The sequence below is a fragment of the Balaenoptera borealis genome, assembly GCF_965194805.1.
Source record: "Balaenoptera borealis genome assembly, chromosome: 1".
Classification (NCBI taxonomy): domain Eukaryota; kingdom Metazoa; phylum Chordata; class Mammalia; order Artiodactyla; family Balaenopteridae; genus Balaenoptera; species Balaenoptera borealis.
Window position 1 is genome coordinate 187,726,960 of NC_138860.1, and position 15,835 is coordinate 187,742,794.

At 41.5% G+C, this 15,835-nt stretch overlaps 1 protein-coding gene across 7 annotated transcripts in view; it reads left to right on the top strand.

Moving 5' to 3' along the window:
- Window positions 1-15,835, top strand: part of RERE (arginine-glutamic acid dipeptide repeats) — a 417,780-nt gene that overhangs the window by 112,901 nt on the left and 289,044 nt on the right. Inside the window, exon 1 of one of the 7 annotated variants that reach the window (XM_082390310.1) lies at window positions 4,127-4,483. The exons of 4 other annotated variants lie outside the window; for them this stretch is intronic. The gene's annotated coding sequence lies outside the window, so the exon portion shown is untranslated. Of the gene's footprint in view, window positions 1-4,126; window positions 4,484-4,546; window positions 4,570-5,573; window positions 5,591-15,835 lie in introns of those variants that run through there. 2 more of the 7 variants (XM_082390312.1, XM_082390313.1) reach the window with 2 other exon arrangements.

Genomic DNA, 15,835 nt, shown 5'->3' on the forward strand with positions numbered 1-15,835 from the left:
AGTTTCTTGATTTGAGTGATTTTACTAGATAATGCAATAGGAAGGAATGTTGTTGTCTCAACTTGATAGTTAATAGTTTTGGCAGACCTCACTAGTTATTGTTAGATGAGTGTTATTTTTAAACTTTCATGTAAAATTGCAGTCTCCTTCCCCTTTGATGGTCTTGGAGAGTGGTCCAAAGCTGCTATCTTTAGAAGATGTGGCCAAGAGTCTTATGGCTGTGATAGAAGCAGGGTGGCAGAGAGAGGAAACACAGGGTAGTTGTTCAAGGTTAAGGTTCTGGAATAACCTGAGCCCTATTCAACTAGTGCTAAGTTTATACTTCACATTTCCCCTGTGTACTGTTCCCGGTCATAGCTTTAATGTTAGTTTAACTAGATTTTGTATTTAATTATAAATGTTAGGGTAAAGTCAGATGTCAGCTCACTTGGCTGCATGCTGAGGCCTGTAGAATATGGAGTGCTTTGTCTCCCCTCATTATCTGTTAATGGTACTCAACTTGACAGGGTTGTTTTGATAAATGAAGAGTGTTGTAAAACCTGGAGCTGGAATTTACGTGGAGTGGACTTAGGACAAAAGGAAGCAGGACATATGACATAGACAAGGCCAGGGTGAACTCATGTGGGAACCAAGCAGTGCCATGTGAAATGCTGAAAATAACAGTGAGGAATAATTTGGGAGTGAGGATGGGGAATATCTAATATTTTTTCATTCATCTCACGCTTTCTCTTTCGCTTTTTCTTGTGCTCTTGTGCAGGACATCTGAGAAATTGTTGTTCTTGTTGTAAGAACTCCCCTTTCTTATCTACAGATCCCTTAATTTACAGGCTCCCATTAATGGTGTTTAAAATGAATTCTTCACTTTGAGGAGTCGGGGAGGGCAGTTTTGGAATGTCTGTCACCAATGACTAGGAGTCCTCAGGTCAAAAGAACTCTTACAAAGGCTTCCGTGTCAGGGAAGTAGAAGTCTTTTAGAGAGGAAATAACGGAAAATAAAGAAAAAGTTCAGTGTAAAAGAGAGGTGAGGATTATACCCCTTCCCCCACTTCCAGGAGAATTTGGTAGTACTTTTGCATTCAGAGAAATGTTGAAGACAAACTAGTGTATAATAATGTGCTTTCAAAATTTTATATTCTGTTTATGTTGCTCTCTGTGTGCATACAGGATTTCGTAGTCTGTCCAGTTTACCTGCTGCTGTTTGCTTCTTGCTTAAATGCCACATCACTAGGAAGAACTTACCTTGAATGTATTAATGATGGCACCTGTACTTCATTGGCTCTTAAAAAAAAAAAAAGTATAGCTTGCAGATAGGACCCTGGTTTGGGTCTCAATGTTTTTGTAAGTTACCCCAGGCACAATTATTTACGTCTCTATAAAGTGGGGGTAAAAATGTTCATTTTACTAGACTTTTCATTTTTTAATTTATTTGCATAGGTGCTACTTACTTGAGAGGGGCTTCTTTTGTGCCAACAACTGTGTGGAGAATATACAAAATGAGTAGAACAGTATGAGTATTATTATTAATGAATAATTCAGTTATTCATTTCAAAGATATGTGTGCTTGATAACTGGGTATTTGATGATGAGCAAACATACAGAACTTTCTCTGATGGAACTTGCTCTCTAGAGGGGGCTATGAACATTAATCAGAAAGTCACACCAATGAATTACAAACTGAGATAAATGCTCTCAAGGAAAGGAACACAGTTCACTGAGAACTTATTATAACAAAGGAACTTGACCTAGAATGGGGCCGCAGGGGAAGCTTCTCTGACAAAGTGATATTTGACCTGAGGACCGAAGGAGTAGGCTTTAAACTGTGTGCCGGGGAGGTTGGGGGCTCGGGGTGGCAGGGAGAGAGTTCTGTTCTAGTGGGAAAGCGGCCATGGCCTTTGGTAGGAATCCTGATACCTTGGAGAGATTGAAAGACTGGTGTAACTAGAAAGTGGGGGGCTGGGTGTGGATGGATTAGCAGAGGGTGCAAGATAAGGACAAAAGAATATAAGTGTTACAAAGTGCTGTCAAAGCATTTGGAATCCCAGGAGACTAGGTACAGTATGAATTTAGAATAAAGCAGTTTGGTTGTTCTCACCAGCCCTTTCCAACTTGTGATAAACCAGCACTTTTTTTTTTTAAATTTTATTTATTTATTTATTTATTTATGGCTGCATGGGTCTTCGTTTCTGTGCGAGGGCTTTCTCTTGTTGCGGCAAGCGGGGGCCACTCTTGATCGCGATGCGCGGGCCTCTCATTATCGCGGCCTCTCTTGTTGCAGAGCACAGGCTCCAGACGCGCAGGCTCAGTAGTTGTGGCTCACGGACCCAGTCGCTCCGTGGCACGTAGGATCTTCCCAGACCAGGGCTCGAACCCGTGTCCCCTGCATTGGCAGGGTGATTCTCAACCACTGCGCCACCAGGGAAGCCCTAAACCAGCACTTTTTAAAGTGCTGCAGACAAAAAAAAAACCCCTATTGCTTCTGGCCCTGCCATGTATCTAGATAGAGCTGGTGGGTAAATGGAAGTGTGCCCCAGTACAGGAGTGGCTTTTGTAGCTAGGCTTTAGGGTCAGTTTCATCTCCGATATGGATGGAGTGATCTCAGAACCACTTGGTCCTGAGTAGACTTTCAAGGCTTCAGTCCCCTCAGGATGGTCTTATTGAGGAATGGTGGTACGGGGAGCTTATGGCAGAGCTGCACTTGCGTGGGGACCGCCTCTGATTTGTGTTGGTCACAGCCACCTTTCAGGGTGGCAAAGGCATTATGCTTCATCAGCTCTTGCTCTCAGTACAAGTGCTGTGTTAGTAGTTTTAGAGAGAGATTTCTATCTCCTGTAGACTAACTTGAGTTTTGTTTGAAAGAACTTAGCAGAGTGATGTTTAAATAGCAAATGTGCATGTCAGTTAGGTTATCTGTGCCAGAGAGGCAGGATCCCTGGGTACACTGTGCTTCTCCTCCGTACCCGGCCCCCCACTCCCTTGTTGAGAAACTTTGGGCAAATCACTTAATCTAAATGTTTGCCTATTGGACCTTGGAAGGTCCAATAACATGTATAAAGCTATTTGAGAGTTCCATGAAACTTGCCTGGAAGGCTAAGAAGTGTAATATTAAAGATACCAAAAGTGATCATTTAAATTTTGAGCTTGTAACTTTCAAATTTGGGTTGATACTGAGTGAATTTAATAATTTGAATTTATATTCCATAGGAACGTATTTTTAAAAATTTGCTATAGAGTGTCTTATTTAATAGGACACAATGATTGTGGCTGTTACTACTAGGGAATACATAGTATAAATGTAGTTTAATTTTGGTAAATTTGAGCAAGTTGATAGATATTTACCAGTTTGGGGGTGGGGAAGAAACTAATTTGAAATTTACTTTTGGTAATTCTGTTTCGATGCACATAACAGTGGAATTAATGACGGGTCTGGAATCTGGTAGCTGGTGGGTTTTATGTTTATTTAAGGCTACATGGCAAGGAATGTGTATTTATTTTGCTTCCTTATTGGATGGATTTCAATCAAGCCCAATTTAAGCTATGCCTTGTCTAGCAGATGGACCTTTGTTTTCTTGGGGAAAAAAGATCGGGGAGAAGACTTTTAAACAAATGACTTACAGAGAATTCTTAAACTGTAAGGAAAATTGGGGTCAGAAATGTTGTTTGACACCAAACAAAGCTTCTTTCTCCTGTGCATCTTTGAAACAAACGTTCATCGTGTCTGTGATTGTTGGTTATTTCATCTGCATTTGTTAGACGTCAGAGGTGGTTGGCATTAATATTCCTGGCAGAAGCAGAGGCAGCTCTAGGATATGTGAACTGCTGATCACTCACGGGGATGCGCTGCCTCTTTAATATCTTGCTTGCAGATGCATTTTCTAGCTGACCACGCTATTAAGAGCTGCCATCAATCACACAGCCTCCCAGTTCCGGCTGTCGGGAGGGGAGGGGGGACTGGGGAAGAGGGGAGGCTGGCCGAGCTGGGCAGGAGGTACAGTTGCAGCGGCACAGGCTTTGTGTGCGCGCGTCCCCGCGGGCAGAGGTGCGCGCGGAGCGGTCCAGGCTCCAGCCCGGGTTTTGTTGGCCGCCGCCACCGCCGCCGCTGCCGCCGCCGCCGCCGCCGCCGCCGCAGCGGGGAGGCTGCTCTTTCTCTCCCAGCGTCTGGGTCACTGGCATGTGGCAGTGTTGGCCCGGCCGCCTGGGCTGAAGGAGAGTGAGCCGCGGCGGCCGCTTCCCCTAGCTGCGGGCGGGGCCCGGCGCGGCCACCGCCTCCCGGAGCCGCTGAGCCGCGGGGACATGCGCCCGCGCCTTGCTGCCCTGCGGCCGCCCGGGCCTCCTTTTGTTTAGCAAGTGCATTTCACGCCCCGAGCCCCCGCCCGTCCCTCCGGTGCCCACGGGCCTGAGTTTGCGAGGGGGCCCTGCACCGGAGGAGGAGGAGGAGGAGGAGAGGAGGTCCGAGGGCTCAGCTCCTGCTGCGACCGGCCGCAGGCAAGTGGCTGGCCCCTCTTGCTGCGAGGGGGACGCGGGTCTCGGGCCAGGAAGTTGGATAACTGTGGGCGCAGGGGCTCTCGGAGGTGGGTGTATGGGAGTGAGGTCGATGACCCCAGAGAGATGAACAACTCGGGTATTATTAAGAATGATGGTGGCTTTCCAGGAATCAGGAATAGGTGTTTGCTGTGTCCCATTGCATTTCTGTTGGGCTTACTAGTTTTTGGGTTTTTGTTTGTTTTAAATTGTCAAAACTCTAGAAATCCCAGTTAAATAAACCAAGTAAGAAACATGTTTAGGGCAGAGAAAACACTATTTTTTTTAAAGGGGTGTGTGTGTGTTCTTTAAAAGGAAAGCTGGAAGATGAGGAATGTATAGTCCAAAAGCCGCTGTTTGATCAGGAGCTTTATTGCTTACTGTGGAGTAAATTTAAGTTTAAAAATAAAGTGAATTGGATGGACTTGGTTATAAAGTAATTTGGGGCTGCTTAAGTGACAAATATAATTTGTTTCTTGGATCACAATACTGTTATTTTGCCAGGTTAGCTAAAACGCAAGGAGAGTTTTCAAGAAGATTGCTCTAAGTTTAAATTGTGATTTTTTATTTTTTTATTTTTTGTTTGAGGTAATGGCTTCCCTGCCCCCTCCACCTGTTTACTCAAATCTTGTACTCTGGTTGAAGCTGTATGGAGACCTGCTTGACCACTTTCTGTTTGCTGAAAAAGAAACTCTTGTCATAGGTTACTTTGTTTTACTCCCAGCCATTCGCCTTCCTGGCCCACATGTGCCACTATTCTCCTTGGGGCATTGTTTGGCTGGAGGCCTCCTCTCAGCCATATGGAAATTTAAAAAAATGGTATGTGAATGAACACTGAGGTCAGTAGAGAGATTAATTTTTCTCTTTGATATGTGTGTCTGTGTGCTTTACGATTGAGACACTGAGTGAAAGTTGAGAACAGAGTTGAGAAAGTCCTTTAAATTACATGCCAAAATTACTATATTCTGGTCATTCTTACTTTTTTCTTCTTTTTTCTTTTTTTTCTTCCTAGGAACTCCAAATTTAAAGTAGACATGATTTGAAACCCTACAGACGGGAACAATATCCCATGTAAGCCTGTTGATCTGTGGGCAATTATTTCCAGATGCACAACCAAACTCCACATTTTTATGCGTGTGTTAGATTTGGGCTCTGAGAGGCAATTGCCTTTCTGAAAATCTACATTGCCTAGTTAATAACACAAGGCAGACATTTTAGAGGCTTAACATTTAACAGCAACTTCACAATAGTATGGGAGCAGCAGTTAGAAGCCTGTGTTTGTTTTTTTCAACTCTGTAATTTAGTAGTGTTTAAAGTATTTTATAAAGATCTCTGGGACCAGTGAAAGGTGGTTTTCAGTCCAGAGCACTTGAGTGCTCATTGTGCTCTGGCAGGCCCTGGTGCTTGGCAGGCTGTGCTTGAAATGTTATTTGATCTGGTTGCATGAGAGAATGGACTAAGATGACACTTCTTCCTACCCCCTGGCTGTTGAAAGTGATGCATCAACGAGTGCTGTTCAGTAACATATTTGAAGACTTAACCTACATTCATTCACTCTGAGAAGGTTTCCAGCAAAAGGCCATGTAGATTTTTGTCTTGTTTTGTGGTTTTGCATTTATGAATTGAGGCGAGAGCTGACGTAATGTAGCTGTACCACTTCCTTTGTGTGTGAATGGGTTTTTATAGCCTGTAGGATATGTTCCAGTCTACATGGTTGTGATTACTTCTGAAATGCTTGAATGTGTATGTATCTTCAAATGTGGGTACGCTGAGGCATGTGCCGGGTTATTTTTTAGCTTGTAGGTCTGGTGGTGGGGTGGGCTGCGGCTGTGGAGTGTCACGGGGAACCCCGTCAACTCCTCAGGAAGGTTCGGCGAATGGCCTGTGTGTCATGCAGACTAGCTCTTCATTTTAATTAGTGCAACTGTGTACAGCTGTTAGGTCAGACTGCATTGGCTGCTCCTGCAGGGTAGTTTTATTTTACACTGGAGGTTTTATGGACTTGTCTGGCTGTGTTTCTTAATCCCTGTCCCACCGCCCTTGTGCTTGCTTTTAAGCAAATGATAGAACAAGACAAGCTTTTGTTTACTCATGTAATAGTTTACTCGTGGGAGATTTATTTTTGGTTTTGAGGAAATTGATAAACCATGTAATTTAGCAGTAGGTATTAACATTTACCATGCTTTTCCAAGGTCAAAGGTTTTGCTTGCTATTATGTTAGTCTGAGTAGCCAATGGAACCATCCATTTTATAATGACATAGGAAGCCCCCCCCCCTTTTTTTTAAACTGGGTCTTTGTTTGCTATTCTAGGATTAGTTTGCAAAACTCAAATAAATGTTAGCCCAATGGAGATAACATGGCTAAAATGTTTCCTTCTGTCTCTTCCCTCTTGTTACACTGTAGCAAAGGGACTGAGAGAACCATTGATTTATAGCAGTCTGGCCAGGGGCTAGATGATTAATACAAGGATTTAGAAATGTCTCTGTTCAAGGGTATGTGTGGCTACCTTTAAATTTTAAAATGTGCTTTTGGCTCCAAGTTATTGGAAAGTATTTACTGTAAGATTGAGTAGCTTTGAGTCTTTGAATATAGGTCCACGACAAAGTCAGACTTTTCAGGCTGTAAAATAGATTGTGATGTGAATGACACAGTTTCTTAATGGTTTGGTCTCCTTACCGTATGCCTTTGTCTTGAGGAGCTGCCTACCACCATGTTTTCTAAGACTGTCCACTACATTTTTTAAAAAAGGAGCAAAAGTCAAAAGACAAAATTGACAAATCTGTTTATATATAAAGCTAATGTGAAGCCCGTTCACGGGCCCAGTTTACTGATGGAAGAACGTGGGTGTGTGTTGTTGGAGGGACTTGTGGGGCTGGTGTTAGGGACGGAGTGGGGGGGTGTTTAGAGGGACCAGGGAAGCGGCTGCAGGTTGAGATACTTTTTAACTCATTGGAGAAATGGGTTCTTCTTAAGATAACCTGGAATGAGGAAAGAGAGTGCAACATTTTCTAGAAAATGTAATAATTTCAATGTAACATGTATAAAATGTTTTCTTTAATTAAAAGGAATCAGGTCATTTAGATTGGCAGCAGAGAATGCTGAATCTACAGAAAAATAGAAAGAAATATAGTAAGTATCCTAGATCCAAACAGGTTATTTCAAAAGTTCATTAGTATGTATTTCTTTTTTATTTATAGGACCATATTTTTAAATTCCATATATTGATGGTGATTAGGGTCGTAGCCTTGCCCTCCACAATCTTTTTAATTCTCGATTTAGTTGACATACCTGTTTGTAATGAAAAACAGTAAAACAAAATGTTAAAATTTAATTAGCGGGAAAATAAAGCATGTTCAGTTTTTAATGCTATCACATGGAGGCTCTGCTGGTATAAGTAATCAATTTATTCATTATAAGTTGGTGGTAAATAGCTAGACTGTATTCTATCCTTAGTTCTACCACTCACTCACTGTGAGACCTGGGGTAAGTTATTTATTAGCCTCTTTGTGGGAAAAATGATGAATCTACCTCAGAGGGTGTGCAAAATGCTTAGGAAAGTGCCTGGCAGATAATGGCAGCTAGTACTTAATATAGCGAGCAGTGGTTATGCTCTAGATACTGTTTCAGTTGCTGAAGATACAAAAAAGATGAAGTCCCTGTCCTCACAGCACTTACATCCCAATGAAGGAAGACCAGACAAATTTAAAAGAACATGATGATTCACAAAACTTCCAAAGATAACTTCAGGGCATGCCAGTGATTTTTAGTTTAATATGGGATGTTTACTCTCTAAGTCGTTATTTTCTTCTTCCTTGATGAAAATGTGTTTCTCACACTATTTGATGATTTATTAGCCATTGTTAACAATTTTTGGCTCACAGGTGGAATAGAGAGGGAGGAAGAGACTTTTTTCTGGGAAAGGAAAAAAAAAAAAGGAACAAAAAAGAAATTAAACATAGTGATTTGTCAGTTTAAGCACCCAGTAGTAGAAGGGAAATGTTAAATCATGGTCCATCCATAAAAGGAAATATTATGCAACCACTAAAAATCATCATGATATAAAAATATAATGTAAAGCTCAGAAAAAAAACTGTAGATGCCAAACTGTTTATGCAGTATGATTCCAACTATGTGCACACCCACATTTACTCACAGAGGCTAAGGGAAAAGATTAGAAAGAAATATACCAAATGTTAATAGTGCTAATCTCTGGATGATGGGATTATGGAAGACTTCATTTCCTTAATATTGTTCTGTCTTTGCGTGAATTATTTAATCCTTGCAGGTCTAAATGCCTCTGAGGTGCTAGTGAGGAAACCCAAGACTTAGAGGAGTTAAGCAACTTGACCAAGGCCCAAGGGTGGTGAGTGGGGAGGCCAGGATTCCAAGCCAGAGCCTGACCTCTGTTCTTTCCTTGACCCCCCTCTCATCCTATTAGAGGTGACCTTTGTGAAAGAGCTTCCCCTGGCCTTCCTCCACACACCCGTGGCCCAGCCAGCTTTGAGACTTGTTTATGCCACCAAAGGGCCCTTGCTGAATCTCACATAGGAGGAGCCAGTGCTGAGGTAATGCTGAGCATCAAGTTATTGGGAAAGAACAGCCAGTATTATGGCAAGAGGAGGAAATGGAAGAATGATTTGAGAGAAAGTGGTCTGAAAGGTTAAGCAATATAAAGAGAATACAGGGTAGAGGGTGCTTCAAAGTAAGGGGGTGACAGTAGAATCACATGTTCTAGGTTTTGGACTAGAGAATGAAAACTGAGAAAACACTATGAAAAAGTGCCATTGACTTAATCAGGAGTCAATGGAACCCCTGAGAATTTGTTGAGCAGAGCAGCCCAGGAGGTGGAGGATGGCCAGTGATGGTGGAAGCTAGTTTGCAGTTGGTAAGGGAATGTTGAGAAGTTTGGTAGCGAGAGAAGGAATGATGGAAGCTGGAAGAGGCTGCAGGTTAATGGCATTAGCTGGTTGATGCATTAAGAGGTTAATGGCAGTTGTGTTCTGTACGTAGGATTTTATGATGATTCATATGACAGTTGTACTCAGGTTTTTGTGATAAAATGAGGTAGTAATGGATGTGAATCACTTTAGAAAGAAGAAAACATTTTAATTTTAGAGGATTAATCAGAAATTACTTGTGAAGTTTTAAGAATATGGTAGGTAAGTATGGGGGATCCTTTTATAAGGCTAAAATATTTTTGCCAGTAAAGAGTAGAAATAATCACTTGGTTCTAAAGATGAACAATTAGATCCTGTTTCTCATGTCTTGTTTCTACAAAGTGAATGAGCTTTTGTAGTTGCAGTTTAAAAAAAGGGTCAGTTTGTATGTGACTGTTCAGCTTCAAAGGAACAATATAGAGTTGAATATACTATGCATTTGAAAAATTGCTTAAGTCAAATGCCTCCAGATGGTGCATGCTGCTGAGTTCACAGCTGTATTTACCTCAAGCTCACAAGATTATCTTCTAATAATTTAAAAATAGCTGGTTAGAAACAGTGGTATAGTCACATTTCTACTGGTTTTGAACGTCAGCAGCAGTAGTGACTTGACTTGTATGCATTTAGTAAAATGCCAGTTGATATTCCTTCCTTTTGCATTGTTTTCAGGATTTCTTATTGGGCCAATTTATGCTTTGCACAAACAACCGTAGTGCTTATGTACAGGTGCAGATGACCAGGTTCTTTTTATGTGGTCTCAGGAGTGAGATTGGAGAACGGCTCTTGATTATCTTTATAGGAAGTTTTTGTTGTTTTACTAATCACCTTTTATTTTTTCAAACATTTTTAATATATTAATATAGGCAGTTGATATTTTACACATATGGTGAGCTTTCTGTATTTTTTGATATTACCACCCAACCAAAAACAAGAGAAAAACTCTTTAATACTTGCATCTACCTCCCAATATAAATGCCTTTTCTTTTACATGGATTTAATAGAAGTCATTTTGGAAGAACTCAAATTACTAAATCTTAATTTTTTTGGACACACATACTACTGTTTGTTTGCTTAGCAAAACAAACAGTTTTCATAAATTAGATGTGAAACATAGGAAAATAGTTTGAAGCATTACCTAGGAATTTTAAATATGTGAGGGGGGATGGTAAGAAAGATATGCACATTCTTTATTAATCGACCAAAATTATATAGAAAAACATCAAGATCGAAGCGTTTGAACAGTTGTTTTCTCCTTTTGGTTTTAGGTATTTAGCTCTTACTGTTGTCTTTTTTTTGTGTGTAGATATTTTATAATGAGAAAAATTATGTAGAAAACTTTTTACCTATTTGTATATTCTTTGACTACCTATCTAGGCAGTCTCTCTTTCATAGGCTCTGCTCTTTCCACAGGGCGTAATTCTCACATTGAATAGGTAAGGGGAAATGTTCAGTAACGGAATGTTCACCTTTTTAAAAACATGTTAGATGTGCAGGGAAGGAAGTAGAGCAATTAGTATTCATTCTGAAGTGTGCTGGCGGCAGATGCGGGGTAAGTTTTGATCTTTGAATGGAAAGAAAGAACAAAACATGCTGGAAAAAAGTAATGTCTAAAGCAGTCTGGCTTTTTTGGGGAAAGTTTTCTTCAGTTTTGTGAACAGGCTTAAATTGATTGCATAAACATTTATTATTGGATAAGTAATATTTTATTTATGTGATACACGAAAACATTAAAAAATGAAACCACTATTTAATAAATTAATTAATAGGCTATCCTACAGAGCAGTTTTATTTTATTATTTTTAAAAATATTTATTTGGCTTCCCTGGTGGCGCAGTGGTTGAGAATCCGCCTGCCAGTGCAGGGGACACGGGTTCGCGCCCTGGTCTGGGAAGATCCCACATGCCTCAGAGCAACTAGACCCGTGAGCCACAACTGCTGAGCCTGCGCTCCGCAACAAGAGAGGCCACGATAGTGAGAGGCCCGCGCGCCGCGATGAAGAGTGGCCCCCGCTTGCCGCAGCTAGAGGAAGCCCTCGCACAGAAACGAAGACCCAACACAGCCAAAAAAATAAAAAAATAATAATTAAAAAAATTTATTTATTCATTTATTTATTAGGCTGCATCAGGTCTTAGTTGCAGCACATGATATCTTAGTTGCGGCATGCGGCATCTTTTGTTGCGGCACGCGGGCTTCTCTCTCTCTAGTTGTGGCGCACAGGCTCCAGAGTGCATGGGCTCAGTAGTTGTGGCGCATGGGCTCTAGAGCGCGTGGGCTTAGTTGCCCTGCAGCATGTGGGATCTTAGTTCCCCCACCAGGGATTGAACCCGCGTCCCCTGCATTGGAAGGCGGATTCTTAACCACTGGACCACCAGGGAAGTCCTGGGAGCAGTTTTAGTTTTATAGAAAAATTGAGTGGAAAGTACAGAGAATCCCCACATGTCTCCTCCCACCCAGTTGTCCCTATTATTTACATCTTGCATTTGTGTGGTACACTGTTAGAGTTGATGAATCAGTATTGATACCTTGCTGTTAACCAAAGTCTATGGTTCAGTGTTTGTGTTGTACGTTCTATGGGTTTTGACAAATGTTTAATAGCATGCATCCACCATTACAGTACACACTGAATAGGTTCACTCTTCTAAATACACCCAGTGCTCCACCTGTTCGTCCCTCCTTCCCTTCCCCTTAGCCCCTTGCAACCACTGATCTTTTTACTGTCTTCATAATTCTGCCTTTTCTAGATGTCATGGAGATGGAATCACAGTATGGAGCCTTTTCAAATTGGCTTCTTTCACTTAGCAGTATGCATTTAAGCAGTCTGCATGTCGTTTTGTGGCTTGCTAGCTTCCTTTTTATCACTAATAATATCTCATTGTTTAGATGTACTACAGTTTATTTATCCAGTTACCTGTTGAAGTACATCTTCCTTCTTCCAAGTTTTGGCAGTTACAAATAAAGCCACTGTAAACATTTGTGTGCAGGTTTTGTGTGGAGATGTTTTCAACTCATGTGGATAAATACCAAGGAGCATGATTTCTGATCTATGGTAAGAGTATGTTGGGCTTTGTAAGAAACTGCTATACTGTCTTCCAAAGTTTCTGTACCATTTTGCATTCCCAACAGCAGTGAATGAGAGTTCCTATTGTTCCACATCATTGCTAGCATTTGGTGTTGTCATTATTTTGGATTTTAGCCCTTTTTATTTATTTGAAAAAATTAAAAGTATCTACTTATTTTCTGGTGTCAGCTATGTTGCAGATTTGATTTTCTCTGCTATTTGCCATAGAGAGGGAGAAATGAGGACCATAAATATATTGCATATGTCTCATTCTCCATCCTGTAGGGGAAAGGCATAAAGGTATAAATTTGGGAATACAATCTGTTACACTTTAAAAAGAATGGGCATAATGCTCATATAATGATGTTATGGTTATCGTTATGTTATGGTTCATGTAAAATGTAGTAGTACTAATTTCTTAGTGGTTCCATGTAAGCTTTATTTCCTCTTGGTTACCTGTGTTCCTCATTTGGCAAAGGATTTCATTTTATGAAGGGAAAGGGATACTTTTAATTTTTTTGAAATAAGCTAATTCTGGCCAAAGGTCCTTATCCGCTAGATACTTTTAAATGTAAATAAAGATTTATTTTAATTTCTTTATTGTAAGACCATTTATCGGATGGTCAGGACACTCAGAGATGAGGACCATTTGATCCTGCCCTTGGGGGTTATAAATTGCAGCAGTGAATATCGGAGGCTTTACTATAGGGTGGATACCACGCAGTTCTGAAACGAGGTTAGAATTACTTCCCAGCTATGCTTGTTTAGAATATTTTTGACTTTGCATTTATCCAGTTACTTATTGGAATTTAACATCAACCTAATTGTGTTCTATACCTACCCACAGCCTTGTTTGTGAAGATGATTTGGATAGGTTCTCCTGGGGGTTATGCAGTTCATTAATTCCTTTGTCAAGGGTTCTTAACTTTATTTTTATCAGAGACTCCATTGAGTATTGGTGTAAGCTGTGGTTTTTCCCCCAGAGCAGAGTTGTGAACATTTGCCTACATGTCCACAATACACAGTTGCAGGTAGTTTATGGAACTCTTGCAGCCCATACATGGACCTCTCGTTTAAGAACTCCTGTTCTGGTGAGCCTTAAATCTCTGTTTGAATTACTAGGAATCCTTTGTATTTCTTACTTTTGGCAGATTTGCTTTACTCGAATAGTGTGGTGTGAGACCGTTGACCGGTATGGAGCCTGTGGAGCTCGCTGTTTGTGCGCCCTGAATGGCTTATCCAGGGGTACCCGAGGCTGCTGGCCGTGGCAGATTGCTGTCTCTGGGCGGACCCACAGGAGAGACTTTTCTCAGCTCTTAGTTCCAGAAGGGGACTGACCTCCTGAGCATGTGATTTGCTTCTGCCTTATGGATTTAGAATCCTGTGACTGATCAAGTTTCTTCTGAGGCATTTGCTTATAAGATGTTGGCTACATCTAACAAATGGTATACAATGAACCTGAACACCTATTTCATGGTTCCATTTTCTCAATCCCCTCTCTCCCCCTGCAATTTTCCTTTTTCCCAAGAAAAAGAGAAGCAGTATAGTAGTATATAGTTAGAGCACAGGCTCTGTAGCCTGTACGACCTGTGAGACCTGCCATGTGGCCTGAGGGAGCCTTTTTCACCGCTGTGTGCTCAGGGTCCTCTTCTGTAAATCGTTCCTACTTTGTGTGGCTACTGTGCGGGTGAAATGGAGAGCTCTTACAGCAGTAACCGACACAGGCAAATGCTGAGCGGATCTTAGCTGCTGTTGTCAGGCCAGTTCCCTCATCTGTTTAACATTTTATTTTATTTTATTTTATAAATTTATCTATCTATCTATCTATCTATCTATCTATCTATCTATCTATCTATTTATTTATTTATGGCTGTGTTGGGTCTTCGTTTCTGTGCAAGGGCTTTCTCTAGTTGTGGCAAGCGGAGGCCACTCTTCATCGCGGTGCGCGGGCCTCTCACTATCGCGGCCTCTCTTGTTGCGGAGCACAAGCTCCAGATGCGCAGGCTCAGTAATTGTGGCTCACGGGCCTAGTTGCTCCGCGGCATGTGGGATCTTCCCAGACCAGGGCTCGAACCCATGTCCCCTGCATTAGCAGGCAGATTCTCAACCACTGCGCCACCAGGGAAGCCCAAAATTTTATTTTATATTGTATGAATATCAGTAAGCTGCCTTAAGTAAGCTCTGTTAAAAGTAAGCCATTCTTTAAATCTCCCCTGCCCTCTGTTTATTTTTTTATGCAGAGGTTTAATTTCTGCCTGAAGACAGTCATTAAATATGTTGGGTTGGCCAAAAAGTTCGTTCGGGTTTTGTTACAGAAAAACCTGAACGAACTTTTGGCCAACCCAGTATTATGTAGGGGAGTGCTAAGGGGCTGAATTGTGTTCCCCCAAATTTCATATACTTGTCTTAACCCCGAATATTTTGGTATTTGGAGGTGAAGTCTTTGGGAGGTAATTAGGTTTAGATGAGGTCGTGAGGGTGGAGCCCCATGATGAGAATGGTGTCCTTATATGAAGAGAAAGAGACCCGAGTGTGGCCTCTCGCTCTGCCGCGTGAGGACGCAAAGAGAAGGCCGCAAAGAGCAGGCGGGGAACTGAATGAACCGGATTGGCCAGGACCTTGATTTTGGACTTCCCAGCCCCCAGAACTGTGGGAAATAAATTTCTTTTCTTTCAGCTCCCCAGTCTGTGGTATTCTGATGTAGCGCCTGAGCAGACTAATACAGAGAGTACATTTCATACATGCAGAGCAGAAGGTGATCAATAGCTTATCACAGAGGCAGCTTTTCAAGAGTGAAATGGGGACGATGCTTCTGTTTGCAGAAGGCTTTACCCCTCCTGGATAGCCTTCCCTGACCTCTGGTTGGTCCTCACAGCTCCCTTCCGAAGGAGGCAGCACAGGTGCTGGCTGCTCGGCTTCCGGAGCGAGAGCGCCAGGTCAGGAGAAGTCAGTGAGTTGTCCACGTCCACAGTTTCCATTTTGGAACTGGCTGAGCCTCTGTAGTAGCTGTGTTTTCTGACTTCTATATCCATTGATCCTTCCATGAACACCTTAATATTGTCAGTTCAGTCTTATAATTCTTTTGCTTAGGAGAATATAATCTTCACTTGTAGTCTTTATAGGAATATTATTTTCATGGTTGAAACATCAGTGGTGAAATTGTTGAGTTTATTTATCTTTACTGTCTCAGGGAGAAAAATAGAATTTATGAGTTCTTTGGCCTGTTGGTTAGATTTGAAGTATAAAATTTCTGTGAAGTGACATAAGCCTGAGAAATGTGATACTATCTGAATTGGTACTTATGACATTTTTTTCTTTTA